Below are 16821 nucleotides of genomic sequence, written 5' to 3'. Positions count from 1 at the left end.
TTCTATGTAATAATTATGCCTGTAATCCTAAACAGAAAGGGAAAAAAAACCCATGTGGCTCACATAGGGTATGGCTAGATTATACAGTTTTTCTGGGATACTGAGGTATTATTTTTTGTGGAAGAGCAAACGTGTTCTTTCGGAAGCCCATGTATTCCTCATTCCACGAGGAATAAGGGGGCTTCAGAAAGAGGGTTTTTTTCTGACATTTGGCCCAGTCTAGAAAAGCCTCCTTCAACAAAAGAGTTGGAAAAAGCTACACAAAATGCAGAGCGCATTATTTGTAGATTTAAAAAAAAAGTGTTGTCTAGACATAGACATAGCCAGTACACATCTTAGCAATATCAATGATATTTTCATATTTACATATGTAAATACATAAAAAATTGAAGACTGGCAGAATGAATACATAGCCTATGTGGCTTCGCGTAAATAACTGAGAGTCCACATGGAAAAATGCATTTATGGGCTGAGATTTGCAAAAAGCATCTAAGGAATTTGGAACACACTAACAGCTTTTTTTTGTTGTTTGTTTCATCTGAACTGACCAGGGCCAGCTTCTTAGATCCCAAACCATTTAAGGATCTTCATATTTACAACAATAATGTTGTAAGAAATTTTCTTTCAATGGTATCATTACAAATCAAATTTACTTGGACTGTGCTGTTTCTCTGTGGGTTACTGAAAATGATCCATGCCATCAGTATCAGCATGATCCCAAAAGAAGGCTGCTGTGAGTCTCTCTATGGGAAATAGTTTGCTCTACAATCCCAGATGTCCTGGAATTTGTGCTATGCTTTTTTGTTTTAATATGAACTACTGAGTTAGAAGAGGAGGAGGAGAAGGAGATGCTGAAGTGGTATGATGAAACTTACAGAAACACAGCACAGAATGCACAAAGAGGTTGAAGGGAGCAGAAAGCTGATGGAGCTTTTACAAAGCAAGTGATATTGGGCATTTCTACATAAAATGTATTAACATTATTTACATCTTAGTAAAAAAAATACGCTTTTTTGTAGGGAATGCAAAGAGTCTATCAGATCTCCTTATAATAACTTCTCTAATTTCTCAGATCTAAGTTAAGGATCTGAGATATTATTTGGAAATTCAAGTCCTAACCTGTTATGGGACTCTACTACCAATACTGTTAAATCTTACTTTATATTTATGGTTGTTAAACATATGTGCAGCTCTGCAAAATCCATGTCTCTGTAAAATTAGATAAAACATGTGCCTTGCCCAAAAGAGATAATCATGTAAATAACACAAATTTAAAGACAAGTAAGACAGAGGGCAATGGTAAATCCTTCATGAAGTCAAGCATTCCAGCTCTAATACCTAACATGGATCCTGTATCTGACATACTGATGTCTCATTTATTTTGTACTTGGAAATTACACTTTTCAATCTATGCAACTTTTTTAAAGGAAAGATTAGAAGGAGAAACAGTATGTGCATGTCATTCAAGGATTAAAAGGACACCTTGACTGAAGGCACAAAATTAAGGTTGATAAAAACAGCAGTAAGGCCAGGAAATTGGGGTTGGAATGAAGTATTGGGAGCAGAAGTGGGGGATATTTTTATTTGTTGTCATTTTTCCCCTTGTCAGTGCAGAAGCAATTAAGTATAAATGAACTAATCTGCAATCAGGTTTTTAGAGAGTATTGATTACATGCAATTCTTTTAAAGATGCCCCACCTCTCAAAGTATAAAATAACAGCTGCAGCAGCAGAGGTATGATAGAGTCATCATAATTGGCACTCTCCAGGGTAGATAAATATGCTAACTGTACTATTATCCTGGTTATTAGGGGCTCGTAGGAATACATTGTGCAGAGGATATTTACTCTTATGCAGAACTGCTCTTAAAAACAGTCATGCTACAAATAATTAAAAGATTTATAAAATGATGTTAAATAAAGACAGACGCAGGAGCAAATGGAAGTGAACTAGGAGTCTTACACCATGAAATCTATGACAGCAATACCAATTTACCTCTGTTAACTAGGTACTCTGTTTAATGAATGAGTAAGTGCAAGGAGTAAGCAGTGCATAAAAGAAAATGTGTTGCAATTACATATGTTCCTTGAAAATCATCTCAGTTAAGCAGGAGTGCCATTTGTCAGCAATTATATGGATTCTACCATAGCAGCATGTTCCCTTAAGTCAGAGACAATCATGAAGCACTTTACTAGGTAAGCATCTTTGTTGAGGCTACAGGAATCTAGCCAGAAAAGCATTTTATTCTTCTCCCTTCCTCGAGTAAATACATAACTCCTTTCCAACAGCCGTGGCTTGTCTCATATTAACACACTGGAATTTTGTCTTGCATCCACAGACTTACCTGGCTTATTCCATATTCAAACACTAAAAAATGTTCTAGAAATGTCCATAAATCATAGAGAGACCAAGCAACCCAGGATTGGGATTAAAGGCTTGCTCAGTTGGATAGTACCTGGCAGTAGCATGCCTCTCCTATAAACAAATTCTCAAAGCACCACAAAATGAAGAAGCTATCAAAAGTAAGTAAACCTATTCAGTTCAACTAAAATATTATACCTACACAGACGTACATACTTGTTGGCTTTGAGATAAGGTTGCTAACTTGAATATACAACCAACATAAACCTTGAGAAAGCATATTAAATTAAGTGAGTACAGATGCACTGAAAGCCTCAGGAATATCGATGTACCAAGTACATTCCCTCCTCCTTCAATTTCATCAAAATCTATTTTTTTCTGGCTGCCCACAAGGTGCATGAGGAGCAGCCAGATAGACTTAACGTATCCTAATTTAATTTAAGGCAGTGAATATATTGCTTTTCTTAAAAAAACCACACACCTGGTTGCTTCTTGTCTTTTTCATTGATGCAACATAGTCTGATAAATTATTGCATTTGCCAATACAGTTCTTAGCTGTCCTGCTATTATAGCAGCTCTCTCCTCTTTCGGTGCACAGTGCTGATAAACTGCCCTCACGTTTGTTTATCTCTACTAACCATTCTTTCTTTTTTTATTATTAGTGTAAATTTTGCATAACATTTAACTTTTACACACTCTCGCCTTCATGAAATATCATGAGTATCACTGCATATTTCAGTTTTACACTCCAAGATTTCACAAAGTAAAACATTATTAATTTGACTCACTTGTTATCATGACCCCTTTCTCTAACCAAGGTGTCCGAGTTACAACACCACTCTGAAATTTTCCTTGTCATACATATCTTATTCTTTCTATATCCAGGAATGAGCACAAATTTAATTTTGTTTTTAAACTTACAATTTACAGTATTTTCTGAAGTAAGGTTTTAGTCATACAACTCTATCTTCTGCTCTGTCATTAAGACAACACTACTTATGATATTTGTTGGTATAAACTACATTAATCAAAGGCTGGTTTAAAACATCCGTGGATCATTCGTGGTTAATCCGATCTCTTGTCAAAGTCATATTTTTATTTCATCTGATGAGCGATATACATCATCATGAAATTTACCCATCATGGGACCTCTTCTTTGCATCTTTTCAAGAGGATGTCTCATTCTGCTTTCAGAAGGGAATAGGAAGGGAAAGGAACTCCAATGGAAAATGACTGATCAGCTTTAAAGGCATGAAAACTCCCTTTTGTTCAGCTAATGTGGGAATGGCTTTAGATTCAGCTCAGTGTACCAGGGATATAAATAAGTAAATTTACATGTAATCTTTATTTACATGTGTGGCTCTCATTTTGTTTTGCTTTTTGCTCAGATATTGAAAGATTAATGCCCTAAATGAACTTATAAACCTAAGTGCTTTTCAGTTAAATTTTGTAATACTTGATTACTAACTACTAAAAATCGGAATCCACTAGAATTTATAAATTTGTTATACAAACATACAACAGATGGTAATACTTATTACAGGGCTGCAGTTTTCTCTTGGGTTTACAAAGCAGCTATGAGGGTTTTTTTTTTTTATATATACAGATGTCTTTCATCTGATCTTCATCCTCCTCAAGCTCTTGGATTACTTTTAAAATATAAACTCAATAAAATTTTACAACAACAAAAAAAAGACAATAAAATGAAAAAAGATTACCGATGTTGCAGGGGAATATAAATTCATAATTATAGGAAACTACATAATTAATTGTGATAAGCTTTTAATGAAATAAATTATTTTGGGACTCCAGATGCTCAGAAAATGCCCCATCCTATTACATTTAAAAGTATACATATTGCCCTAAAATTGGCAAATTATTAGGTTGGAATTTATCCTGTACTCAGCGTTTAAATAAGGTGCATCTTTTTGATGCTGGAGAGTAGCTTTCAAGTATTTTTTTTTAATCGCATCCTTTGGACTAATCAGTGCAATAACAACTGTTCAATCCGATGTGATATTTAGTGACCATCAGCAACCCAACGTCCATTGAATTCAATGGGAGTCTTTCTTGTCCTCCTGCTGCTGGTTAGCCCCTCTCTGCTAGGCTAGGCAGCACACTGCCATTTCTCTCATGCCTCTGCTATCTTTGTGCCACAGTATAAGTGGAACTTCACACAATCATAGTAATAGCTACTTTTACGTGCTATTGTAATCGGTACATCTGAAACGACATTACAAAGAACATGGAACTATATGATTTTTTTTCCATGCTATAAATAGCAGGAAGAGAACAATGTATGGTCAGGCACTGGAAAGTAAAGAAAGGACATAAGGTTCAGCATTCAATCTTAAATCTGCATCTTATGTGTATTAGCAGCCTTTATGCACAAATACAAGTGGCCAGATTCTCCTCCCTTTACACTCACTGACTGATACTTTACTCCATGAGTATGGGGTTTACTCCTGGAGTGAGGTAGCACACACAACGTGAACAAAGGAATCAGTATCTGAAATTGTGTGCTGAATGAAGGAAATGTGCTCAGTGTAACACAAAAAATAGAGGAGACAAGGCCTTTGCTCCTAGGAGCATACAGTCTTGTCAAACACGGGATTTCTGCCTTTGTATCCGACCAAAGTATCTGTGTTACACTACATTTAATCTGACAAAGAGCTTTTGTCTATTTACTAAAGAAACCTCTCTCTCAGTATTGACCTGCATATTGATTGGATGATACATTCATTCATTTTCTTTCTGATGGCAGTTCATTGTTGGTGTTGTACGAATTCTTTACCATAAGAATACTGGAACTGAAAAACCCTGCAGCAGTGTCAGATTCATTAATTATTTTATTAATTCAGCTAGTCATCAGGTACAATTCATCAACTGCACACACCTTTGTGTTCTATTTTTTTGTACCCAATGCATCTTCTCTAGAATTTAAATTATGAAGAAAAAGGGGCTGACTAATCTGAATTTCTCAATTTATTCACGTTCAATAAAAAGCTATTCATCAGCTTAAACTCTGCTGTGAGTTCAAATCAAATTTAAGCCACCTGGGAGTAAACAAAATTGCTCCTCTTCCCCAGCACATTGGCAGTAGATAAAAATAACAAACATATTTCCAAGGAGCTCAGGATACTGAAATCTCAGTTTTTTATGAACTGATTTTACTGAAATGATTTAAAGGTTGGAAAGAGACTCCATGGATGCACTTTGTAATTTACAGTTCGGCTGGCTGCTTAATTAACAATTTTTTTTTAAATAGAGTGGTAGGTAAAAATCTCATTCAAGTCGTGTAAATTTCATTCCATTTTAATAAATATCAAACTTGATTAAACATGCATTACCAGTAAATTACAAGTAATACTGTTCCATGTCCTCCTTTATTATTCAGTATTTTATCCACCTCACATACCACTACTTTCCATTTCCCGCTGACCCACAATCTCTCTACTATTTTTAAAAAAAGATATGGAGGATGGGATGGTACTGGTCCTGCCGTGAGGGCAGGGGACAGGACTCAATGACCTCTCAAGATCCCTTCCGGTTCTATGAGATAAGCATGTCTCCAGTTATGGATCTTTAATATTAAAACTAGTTTGAAGGCTAATGCCATCTCAGATGCTGATTTTGGCAAAGAACCACAATGAAAAAAATGCATAATGTTAGGAAACATGTTCGCACTTTTTAACTTGATAAAAACATTATTTTACCATTAGTGTTAACAAGACACCTTAGACAGTTCTGGTTAACTCTTAGGACACTTTTTTACATGATCTGTCCTCTTCTACAATAGATAACTCATTTAATATATCATATTAATTATATTGGCTACCATACTTTCAAATATGACACACTTGTCCAGCATGCACAAGGCCAGAAAATGTACGTGCAACAATGGTTGCTGGTTTAAAATTCTCATGAATCAAGTATGAGTTTATTGATTAATTCATTAGTAGAAGGTAATCAGATGCCACAGTGATGGGTGTGGTGTAAATACCAGAGTAGACCAATAGAGAAAAATACCTTACCACCCAATTCTATAAATACTTTTTGCAGTATTACTACAGCATTCACAACCGTTCACTTAAATGGCCTAGATGATGTCATTCAGGAACAGCTCTCAAGAAGCAGTGGTGTGGTACCCTAGACACAGTGCAAGGAAGCATTCTGAATAGTACTGGCAAGGAAATTTTTTGGTTGGAAATGTATCAAGTTTTGATTGTACTGCCACCAGGGAACATTCCTTGTCACAACCAGAGAAGGAGAGAAGAAAACATAATAATAATGAACTTGGTGGTTAGGACACTCACCCAGGATATAAGACATTTAGCTGTAAGTCCTTGCTCTGCCTGATTTGACACAAGCACTGGAACCTTGGTCTCCCATGTCCCAGATGAGTGTCTAGCCCTGAAACTAAGAGTCAGTTTTTGTTTTAATTGTCAGTCCCTTCTGTTGGAGCTGTTCCATGTTGTATAAATAAATAAATATTCATCATGAAACAGAGAGACACTGTCTAGGCCAGTGGTTACAGCACTTACCTAGGATGTGAGAGTCAGGTTCAAGTTCTTGATCTGAAGCAGCCACTTTAATCTGAGTTGCTTATACCCCAGGTTAGTACCATACCCACAAAGCTGCTCGGGGGCGGGGGGAGGTATCTCTCTCCATAAACAAACAATGAAACAAATCTTGACAAGGTGTTGTTTTAATTCCGCTAAGAACAGAAAAAAATCTCAAAACTATTTTTAGCTTGAACAATGACAATAATTTCCATGTACACATTCTCATTGCTGCTATATTTAGGCTTTAAATTCTGGTGAGGGAAAATGTGCTTAAAACAACTGTTTTCACAGCAATTTTAAAAAATGCCACAACCATGGAAATATTTCTATTTGCCTCTTAAAAGCTTTATGTTACAATATTAAGTAAAGAAAGCTGGCACAAATATTCAGACTGAGTATGGCTGAAGTAGCTAGCAATAATGAAAAAATTAAAAAGAAATCCTTATTTTTAATCAAACCTATATAATCCTCCTGTTCATCAAACATAGAAGGGGACTATTTCTTTGTAAAACTTGTTCCCAAGTTGAACAAGAAGTAGATGGAGCTTGAAAAGAAAAAAAATAGTTACAGGACAGGAACTTACAGAAACTCTTTGAATTCCAGCCCCCTCCAACAAAGCGTCAGATGCTGAGATTCCCAAGAGAGTTATCTGAAAATGTTTCAAGTGGAATGTCCTGCTTTTCAGATCTGATCATGATTCCATAGAAGTCAAATGTTACATTCTCATTGACTTCAGTGGTACAGAATCAAGGCAGCTCTCACTTGGGTATTTAACATTAGAAAAAGAAACTTTACCAGCTGCCACATCTACTATATAAAGATTGAACTTCTAAAAACTTGAACTTTCAGCTGGTATCCAAGGCTGGCATCCCTGCCAGGGCCGTGAGTCTGGCTGGGGCCAGCAGCTGCAGCAGGGCTGGCAGCAGCCACTGGGCAGCTGGGCCAGCGGCAACTGCAGGACAGTGGAGCTGGCAGCAGCCTGGCCAGGTCCAGTGTTAGCCGCAGGGCAGTGGGGCCCACAGCAACCTGGCTGGCACTGGTGGCTTGAGCAGGGCTGGTGACTGGGAGCCTGGTCAGGGCTGGCAGCCTGAGTGGGATGAGTGGAGTGTCATGGCCAGTCCTGGGGTTTGGCAACCAGGGGGAGGGGGAGCTGGGGTCAAGAGCAGAGCCAGGCAGGGGGTCCAGAATTGACCTCCCTTGTTCCAGCAAACTCCCTTATTTGGGACCAGTCAGGTTCTGAGGGGGCTGGACCAGGGAGGTCCAACCTGTATTTGAGAGTGTCCGTCTGCCCATCCATTTGGTTGTGCCAGGAAAGCGGGATGTGCATGGAATGTGATTGCTTCTCAGAAATCCACACAGGAAAGAGACAGAATCACCAGGTAAGTGAAAGCAAAATCTGTCCCCCCGCCCCTACTGTCTGGGACTACCTGAGCCCAGGCATCCCTGGGGTGCCCTTTAGAGGTGGCAGGGGGGCTGAAACTTCCTTTCCCCCCATCCCCTCCCATTCATATGGGAACAATCCTGGCTGTTCCCCTTTGCCAGGGAATGAGGGTAAAGTGCACAGTTTGCTGCATTCCTCACTCTGGATAGGGAGCACGGGGGCCAAACAAACCTGGACCTGCCCCAGCTGGGGGTCACACATCTCCCCCCCTCCCCAGCTGTGCATTCTGGAGCTGCAGCAGCCAGGGAGAGGTGCTTCTTATCTGACCCTAAGCTGCTGTAATGAGAGAGGGCTGGGTGGTCCTCTCTCCTCAAGGCAGCCTGCATACTGAAGCACTCATCCCCAGCCCCACCCCAGAGCAATGATTGAAATGAAGCATGTACATTTTCATTTTATTTTCCAAAAAACAAAAATTAATTGAGGTAAGGACCTGAGCTACATAAGGTAAATCTTCTAGTACTACAGAAATATCACCTATGTTCCCAGGAAAAAGGCAACTGAAGATGAAGGAGTGAGATATACAATTAGTGATGGCTCAGTTTGTTTGTTAGTTTTATTAAACTTAACTCTGATTTAGAATCAATTGCCAAGGTCTTGCCCTGAACTGGACAGCTTCATCTGTTCCCTGGTACATTCAGAGAAGTTGAGCTTCATTGTCGGGGGCTTTTCAAAGGGCTATATCAAATTGAAGGTTAAAGGCTCCTACTCTATCCATTCATCCAGTGACTCCTATATGTTTTTAATCGTTTGATTCTTTTTTTAAAAATCCTTTTACTCTGGTCAAGTGGCAAACCCTATTCTAAATTTTTCATTTATTTTCTAATGTAGGTCACCTCTAATTATACCTCCCCAGCCTATCTATTTTGATCAATAGTACAGCTATTCAGTTTTTGCTAGAGCTATCTGAAACTTTTGGGGCTATACTTAGGTACAGAATTTATGTTTGCCAGATTATTATCACTTATTTTTTCCTAAATCAAAGAGGAGAAAGGAAGGGTAGTAAGAATGGAAACTCTTTGCATATGCCAATATATCTCTGAGAACACATTTTTAAACTAGTACAATTTTAGATTATAGGTTGAACCTGTCTAGTCTAGTACTCCAGCACCAGGACCCTCAGGACCTGGCTGGTGCCAAATCAGAGAACATGCCAAACCACGGGAGATCAATATTGTAATAAGATAAAAAAAATAGAGGCCCACTCACTCAAGCAAATAACTGGAAGAGCACCTGCAATGCTGCTAAAGGTATGATTATACTGATGCATCCTATATAAGTCTATGCCTGGCCAAAGCTTATAAGCTGTCTTCACAATGCAGTGTTAGAGTTACACAATTTTACTGTAGTGGAACAAAGAAATAAGTAGCTAATGCAAAAAGCAAAAACAAAAACAAAATATAACAAACGAACAAACAAAAAACTATACTTAGCAGCATTACCAGCACTTCCATTGATTACTGGGCTCTTAGAAGACTTTTAGGGGTAAATTAGAGCTAAATTATATCATAGAATGCTGAGAGCCAGGACTGGTGGCTGTAAACAAATTTTCAGGACCATGAGATACTTGGCCACAACCATCATAAGCGGACATCCAGCTAACTAAAATTATGCTGGACCATGGATTTGCCTGACCAGAGTGTACCAGAATAGACAGAAGTTCAACCTGTATAAAACATTTTTGTTTAACTTAAAATTGGCACTATCCCTTTACAGAATAGGAGTGAATAGGGAAAAGTGTGCTAAGTTTGTATTATTATACTGAAAAAAAAACCATTAAACATGACGAATATATGTGTACCATTTGGAGATAGCATTTCTGAGCATGTGAAATGTATGCAAAACTCAAACACACACATACCAAACAATAACAAGTCATGCATATATAATATACTATTTAGTTTAGACAATAGCTTCTCCAACAGATGGTGCTAAAACCTTATTATATTATTGTATTGTTGCCTGTAAATTACTATCTTATTGATCTGACCCGGGGGTTGCAGGAAGTTCAGTCCTGACTGTGTGTATTGGAGTTGGCACTTTGAGCATCCCAATAAATCTCTGTGATTCTATAAACAAGTTTTACAACTGATGATAATGGCTTCAAGGTAGCAAAAGTACTTTTTTTTTTCCTGAGAAGTTTCCTGGTCATGTGGGTGAGATTGGAACTCATGAGCATTTGACAGACTTTGAGCTGTTACTGTCTGCAAATGAGGACACTGATGAGAAAGCAACACAGCAATTAAAAGTCTTTTTGGATGGTGATGCCTGTAGCTAGCAGCTTCATAATCGAGATCATGGATCTTGCAAATAAACAAACACATAGATGATTGACATCATACAGTTTCGCCCTTTTGAGCTTCCAGGAAGAATGGCAAGCCAGGAACAAGCAGAACACTGTACTACCTTGTCCAGGAAATTATGGGAATAAAGCAGAACCTGCTTATGATGGGGTAATATAAACCCCAAATTAGCAGGAAAAGGGTAAAAGAGCTGCTTTAGACTGGAGTTGAACTGCCCTAACAAACCTGCAAATCATGACATGCATAAAGGAATTAAAAAGAGAGAGTTCCACTCAGATGGGGCAGCCCAGGAAAAGGAACCAATTGTTGAGTTCTTTCAGCCATAAAAGAAAACTGACAGCCTACAGAATCTTGCCTCTTGCCTCCCAGAAAGAGGGTGCAGAATCTCAGAGCAGAAGGGGAAAAGAACCGAAGCTTGCACTGGAATCCAATTAACCCTGAAGGAGGCATTGATACTTTCAGTTGCCTTCTGACGTAAGAGAGACCCACATCCGCGAGGGAGCTGCTTACATGTTTTTCATTGTCTTTCGTTTAACCCCTTTTGCTGACTACAGTGTATTGGTGGCATCACTGGAAACACAAAGAGGGGACAACACAGTTGAGAGGCCTTGGCTGGAAGATAAATGCCTGTCAACTAAAACGATGCCCTGCAGCACCTGTTTCGATCGGGGTGGAGTAATTGGATTCAAGTGCATGGACTCCCCCTGAAGCCTAAAGGGACCATCCTGTCACAGACAGATTTGTAAAAGTGCTGCACTGAATTTGTAACTGACAATACAGTTAGGTCATATGCTCCATGGGAAACCATGGGAGAATCATGTGTGAAATGTCTGATTATAAATGATTTATCAGAGGAACCTTATAACCTGCTGGTGAAAGAGGATAACATATTGGATAAACCAATACACCAAATGATATATAGAACTAAAAATGTGGAAGGAGAAAGGTATCAGTTGTAAATAACTAGCTTAAATGTGTCTGCACTTCAAGAACTGATGGCTAGTTATATAAAAGAAAAAGAAAAACAATCAAAACAGAACACAAACAAAAAACAACCTTCAAAAGAATGTAAGCTTTTCAGAAGTGTCCATGGATCAAAACATAAAGACTGTTTCTCAAGTGGGTTCTACGTCAGATGATATTTACAAGTGATATGTACACAAAAGTCACTGGAGAAGAAATTTCCCAAGACAAGGGAACAGGGAAATGAGAACTTTCTGATGCAGGAGGGCCACCATCAATAATCATGAGAATGGCCCATGAAAAGAGCTGCCGAGATATTTATAATCATGTGTCTCAGGACACTGATGGCTGGAAAACCACACTGGTGCTGGACTCAGATTCTGAAATAAATTTGCTGCATGCTGAAAGAGAAGAAAATTTGTACTGACGGGGTTAAAATGGTGACTCTAAATCAGCCAATGCAGACAACAGCAGAAATCCAGATTCTCTTGAATGTAGGGTCATATTAAATAGACTTGTATTGCCCAATATTTCTGGCCCTATCATAATGGGAGTGAAGGCATCACAAATACCTGGGAGGTTTAAAAAACCCACGTTTCTGGAGAATATTCAGACACTCCCTGTTAGCAGCTGCCTTGCGGGTATGAGCTTCTCTTGTTTCAAAAAGGCCCTGAGACTATTTACGTCCACTTCACAGTTCACTGGACTCCAGTGCAAACCTCAGTTCTTTCCTCCATCAACTCAGAGATTCTCCACTACCTGCCTAGGAGGGCGCTCCAGGCTGCAAGTCTCACCCCCCACCAGTTGTGAATATGAGGAAGCAACGTTTGTGGTATTATAGAGGCATGCCTATAGTATGACAGAGAGGAACTGCTCCTTATTTTGGCTTGATATAAAATTGTGATGAAGGCAGTTCATCATGCAGTAATTCCTTTAAGGATAACAAGCTGCCTGGTGTGAAAATGTAGAAGTGTCTGAAGTTACCAATAGGATTGGTCAATCAGGATTGTTATTTAGCAGAACTCTGTTCCAAACTGGTCGACTGGGGACATTGTGGGTAAGAACAATTAATGTAACTATCCAGAAAATGCATCTAGTGAAAAATCAGACTCTGGAGACAATGTTCAATTTAGCTGATATCTCAAAGCCTCTCTCTCTGGGAAGAGGTCAAGGGCTGTGAAGCAACCCAGTCAGCGAAAGAGCTACGGATTTATGTGACAGAAGCAGCCAATGAAAATGATGAGAGGAAGCAACTAGAAGGGGTTTGTTTTTACAATATACTAATGTGTTCACTAGAATAATGAAGAATCAGGTCACAGTAAGAGAGAAGCTAATCACACAGTGGACGATGATTGAATATTTCACATTGCCTTGGGCATCCTTCCTGTAATTATGAAAAAGACCAAAAGAGACCTGAGAGCATGTGTTGGCTACTGAAGTCTTGAATCAGAGATGGTTCATGGTATTTACTTACTTGCCCACAGGTCAGCTAGACTGGATTACATGGTAAGAGCAAAAACAAACAAAAAAGTACTAGCTTTGATTTGATATCCGAATACCTTCAGGCTAAGATTGCACATGAGGAAAAAGAAAAAGCTACATACCAACAGCCATACTGGATTAGACCAAAGGACCATCTAGTCCAGTATCCTGTCTTCCAACAGTGCCCAGTACCCCAGAGGGAGTGAACAGAACACATGATCAATGATCCAGTTCCCAGCTTCTGGCAAACAGCAGTTAGGGACACCATCCCTGTCTATTGTGGGTAATAGCCATTAATAGACATATCCTCCATGAATTTACCTAGTTCTTTTATTAACCCTGTTATAGTCTTGGCCTTCATAACATCCTCTGGCACAGAGCCCCACAGTATGACTGTGTATTTGGAAAAGAAATACTTCCTTTTCTCTTTTGTTTGTCTACAGTCTATTAATTTCATTTGGTGACTCCTAATTCTTGTGTTATAATAAGGAGTAAATAGACCTTTTTTCCTCTACTTTCTCTGTACTCTTCATGATTTTACAGGCATCAGTCAGATCCCTCCCACCTCTTTTTGAAGCTGAAAAGTCCAGGCCTTATTAATCTTTCCTCATATGAGAACCATTCCAGACCCCTACTAATTTTTGTTGCCCTTTCCTGAACATTTTCCAATTCCAATATATCAATTTTTAGATGAATCAACTACATCTCCACACAGTACTCAAGATGTGGATGTACCATGGATTTATACAAAAGCAATATTTTCCATATTATTATGTATCCCTTTCTCAATGACCCACTATCAGAACCAATCTGTAATTCCTGATAGTGTATGAGACCACTGAAAGACACAGGAGTTTAGACAGTTATGGGAACAATGATGAAACATGTTGCAGTTTAGTAGATCAAGCTACATTTGCAGTGATCAGGGAAGGAATCTGAATTACCATTGTTGCACAAGGCTTGCCAATAGCTCCAGCTAATAAAGGTGAGTACACACCCTGCAAGTAATTGGGAGCAGCAAAAAAGTAAAGATATACTATTGATTTTATTATTAGCATTTTAGTCAGTGAAGACCAACAAGACAGGGATAAAAATAACCACCTTTTGTTGTCTTTGTACATAACAAGAGCCAGCACTCAGGTATCCATTATTTTCTTTATGATATTTTTGGGTTCTGCAAACCCATGCATCCCTGTGACTTGATTTTCAGACAGCAAGAACCAGTACAATGCAAGTGGGTGATGTGGTGGTGTCTTACATTAGAGACCTGAGGAGAGCCTTCCAGAAGATTGAGGAACAGATAAGCAACGAGAGCCTGCCAGGTACAAGATGCCAGGAAAAAGGAATGTTATGTACCTATCCAACAAGGAGAGAAGCTGTTGCTATGCAACCAGAAAATGCAGCCTAGAAAAAAATCCCAAACTTATTCTTTTTTGGAGGGGAAGTTACATACAAAAAACAAGATGATTTGCATGTCTGTAGTGCATCTTAATCTATCTATATAGCTAGCTTCCTCCACAGCCTTCATTACTGTGGAATTCAATAGTCTCTTTGTGAAGAGCTTTTATGCTTGCAGTCCACATGAGAAGTGAGACTGACACACAAGAGCCCTGACTCACTGACCTGCTATGACATTCTGGTCAGTCACTGCTCTTTATCTATTCTTCCCCTCTCAACTTTGGTTGTCTTGTCTATGTAGATTGTATGCTCTTCTGGGCCACTGACTGTCTCTCACCTTGTGCTTATCTCACTGTGTGCTTGTAGAACATTTAGAACTATTGTTTCCTGATACTTGCTGGAGCTTCTAGGCAGTGGAATACATATAACAACAACTACTAGTCACCATCTCCTTTCTTATTGCTTGCATTCTATTCCAATTTGTAAGCAAGAATATTTTAAAAGATGTAAGATAAAGCAAATCTCCTACTTGCATACATCTTTTCTGGACTCTGCTTGGTTTTTTCTCCTGATAAAACCTAGGCTTCCCTCCCCAGGGAATAGCTTACATTTGTGTAAGTCATGGGTGTAAGTCAAAGTAACATGGGTGTAAGTCAAAGTAACAGCATTAATAAAACTTTCAATTTAGTATACAATTTACAAATATTGCCATGTTCTCCAGTTTAGAAGAACAGATCTGTCAATTACTAATTCAAATGTCCAAGTTTATAATTCAGAACTTACAAAAATGTAAAACTGTATCAAAGTTCAGCAACAAAGCAAAGCAAAACAAAAGAAAACAGAATTTGTCAGTTTTACACTAAGGAAGAGACAAAGATTGTATCCACTGAACTTACACCTTAGGAATATTCATTTATATTAACTGGGATAGAAGTGACTGAAAATCATTACTTCTGTAGCGTACTGTGCTCTTGAATAAGAGGGCAAATATTTTCCCTTCAAATCCATTGTGCTTTAATGTGCTATAGAGTAGTGATGCCAGTTACTATTTGTCTGTGTCAGAACATAATGCTGTAGTTTCCATTATACTTTGTCCACCAAGTGGTCAATCATGGATGAACAGAGACCTGGAATAATCACATGGTATCCACATATCACAAAGATGGGTACATTAAAAGTGTATAAATAAATTTCTTAGGGTACGTCTACACTAGCCCCCTAGTTCGAACTAGGGAGGCTAATGTAGGCATTCAAAGTTGCAAATGAAGCCCGGATTTTAAATATCCCTGGCTTTATTTGCATGTTCCTGTCCGATTGCCATTTTTAAATGCCACTAGTCTGGACTAACTGCCCACGGCTATACGTGGCAGTTAAACGGTAATTTGAACTAAGGCCTTAGTTCTAATTACCTGTTTCTCTTCCTGGAATGAGGTGTAACAGGTAATTAAAAATGGCCACTAGACGGGAACATGAAAATAAAGCCCGGGATATTTAAATACCGGGCTTCATTTGCAATTTCGAATGCCTACATTAGCCTCCCTAGTTCGAACTAGGGGGCTAGTGTACACATACCCTTAGAGACATGCTAATAGACATATAATGAAGATTTTAAACGTGTGCAATAAAACCGTTGTACGCCATTTTGAATAATTCAGCTATTCCGTTATACCTATTTTCACTGAAAAGCAGATCAATAGATTACCATGTGAATATCAAGCAGACCTGGGGGAAATATTCATAGAATCATAGAATACTAGAACTGGAAGGGACCCTGAAAGGTTACTGAGTCCAGTCCCTGCCCTCATGGCAGGACAAAGCACCATCTAGATCATCATCCCTGTTAGATGTCTATCCAGCGTGCTGTAGCCAGACAGACTAACCCCCCCATATCATCCATCTTATTTGCCTCTCTGAAGCATACAGGGCAGAGAAGGAGCAATAAAATCAGCATAGTCTATGCTGGCTCATCTGATCCTGAGAAGCTGAAAAAAAAACAGATATGTGGAGAGAGAGAGAGCGATTAAGGCAATCAGCATAGCCATCAAGCTTTGATCTGCTTTAATGCAAGATCAGGATATGCGAGTGTGCCCGGCTGGCACCTATGTTGATTCGAACACACACACAGTCCCTGGGAGAGGAATTTCCCACTGAGAAAAGAATCCCCAGTAATTCCAATTTAGTTATCTCTCTTACAAGTGTAAATTAAGTTCACAACTCCCTTGTAAGAACTGGTCTCACAAAAGACAGACCAGCCCCATTTGGCATGACAGACAAGAAAGAGAAATACGTGACCCCATGAGTATAAAAATAGG

At 38.8% G+C, this 16821-nt stretch overlaps 1 protein-coding gene across 4 annotated transcripts in view; it reads right to left on the bottom strand.

The window, feature by feature from the left end:
• The window catches only part of PTPRD (protein tyrosine phosphatase receptor type D), a 1779541-nt gene that overhangs the window by 1453592 nt on the left and 309128 nt on the right, over window positions 1–16821 (bottom strand). The gene's annotated exons all lie outside the window — the stretch shown is intronic.

Source organism: Pelodiscus sinensis, chromosome 6 (genome assembly GCF_049634645.1).
Source record: "Pelodiscus sinensis isolate JC-2024 chromosome 6, ASM4963464v1, whole genome shotgun sequence".
Taxonomy (NCBI): Eukaryota; Metazoa; Chordata; order Testudines; family Trionychidae; genus Pelodiscus; species Pelodiscus sinensis.
The sequence above is the reverse complement of the archived record's forward strand: the minus strand, read 5'-3'. Positions and strand labels throughout refer to the sequence as shown.